The sequence below is a fragment of the Bidens hawaiensis genome, unplaced genomic scaffold (assembly GCF_021521415.1).
Source record: "Bidens hawaiensis isolate Kalapana, Puna unplaced genomic scaffold, B.hawaiensis_p1.1 tig00023614_1, whole genome shotgun sequence".
NCBI lineage: Eukaryota > Viridiplantae > Streptophyta > Magnoliopsida > Asterales > Asteraceae > Bidens > Bidens hawaiensis.
The window spans coordinates 22,405-24,249 of record NW_027493700.1 but is presented as its reverse complement, the minus strand read 5'-3'; positions in this window follow the sequence as shown (position 1 = coordinate 24,249).

Below are 1,845 nucleotides of genomic sequence, written 5' to 3'. Positions count from 1 at the left end.
GACATTTTTGAAAATAGTCAAATTATTCAGGATTTTACACATTAAGTACTTTTCTTATGACTATTAAAATTTAAGAAAAAATGACAGACACTTCCGACATACCACCTCCGGTCCTATCAACGCTTATAATTTTTATCAAATTTGAATCATTTGTGTCAGTATTGACTTTTCCTTTAATAGTGATCAGAATTTTGTATGTGAAACATGTCGTATAAAATTATGCTCATGTGAAGCAAAACATTCACAAAACTGAAAGGGTAACCAGTTTTTTTTGTCAACTGGCAAAGTCGAGAAGCCCCTCAAACTTATCAAAATTGTTTTAATGGTGTAGCTTAAAAGTATTATCATATGAGAAGTATTCTCCGAAATTGGTTCATAACTAAATTTATTTCAATTATACATATATGATACTGTGATTAAATTTTCAATAGATGAGTGTTCTTGGGTATATTTTTGCCCGTGCATTAATTTTTTTATTAAGTTCGTTTATTTTTTTTTTGGAAAAACTATTTTGTGATATTAAATAAAATCAGTTTATGTATAATGATACAGACATAGATGTAATACATTTTTCTATATACATTATATATTGTTTTATTTGTAACATAATTATTTAAATCATCTCGTGTGTTGCACAGGCTCTAAAATTAGTTTACTAATAAACAATAACATTTATACTATTCTTCACTTATACAGATACACTCTACAAAATAAAGTCAAACGCTCACATAATTTATAAGAGTTGTGAAGAATGCTCTTAAATTTTTTATTTTGATAACTGTAAATTATTTATGAACTTTATTTACTAATTAACCCTTTTGCCCGTACTTAGAGCATTCTATAACTTATCCACCGTTCACAACTCAATAATTACACTAAATAACACTACATGTCTCTCTCATGATCAATTAAATATTTTTTTATATATTTTGATCATTACAGTTTCTTTCTTCTCTACTCATAATCATTTCAATAAATATTAAAAAAAATAAATAGGGGCAACAAACTTTGTTTTCCTAAATTTACAAAAAAAACAAAAAAAAAAAAAAAAAAAAAAAAAAAACTACATTTTTCCTCTCTACCTTATAATTTACACTCACAACAATTCAACACCACACCTTATAATTTGTAAACTTCTCTTACATTTGTTTTTAGGGGATAGGATAATTAAGAATGCTCTTAGTAAATAAATTTTGCAATTAAAATTGTTTATCTTATGGTAGAGAAAACACCATTAGGTGACGGGATGGATTGATGGAAGGCCATGTTAAAACAATTCCCGTTGGAGATGATCAAGTAATGGTATATAGATCGGGAGGAAATTTATGTATTTGGGAACGCAAAGTCCCCCATTGATGCGGCACATGATCTCCATCCTGGATGGGTTATCACGAAGTGACGAAACCACTATATGTAGTCTTATTGGTTGGATCATGAACTTTTGTTAGTTACAAGTATCATTTAGCTCAATTAAAGATTTATAATAATTAAAATACATAAAAATAATAATTGTTATCTCACATTATAATCCATATTAAATTGAATATTTGCATGAACATTGATACATTTAATTGATCTTTGTATTTCAACTTTTAATTGATCTTTGTAGGAGGATGGGAAGGTCTAAGGCGGTTGGCCCAGACAACATACCCATCGAGGTGTGGAAGTGTCTGGGGGAGGAAGGAGTCATGTGGTTAACTACTCTGTTCAATAGTATTCTCAAATCAGGTAAGATGCCAGACCAGTGGAGGAGCAGCGTTGTAGTTCCTATCTATAAGAACAAAGGAGACGCCCAATGTTGTCGTAACTACCGAGGAATCAAACTACTAAGTCATACTATGAAGC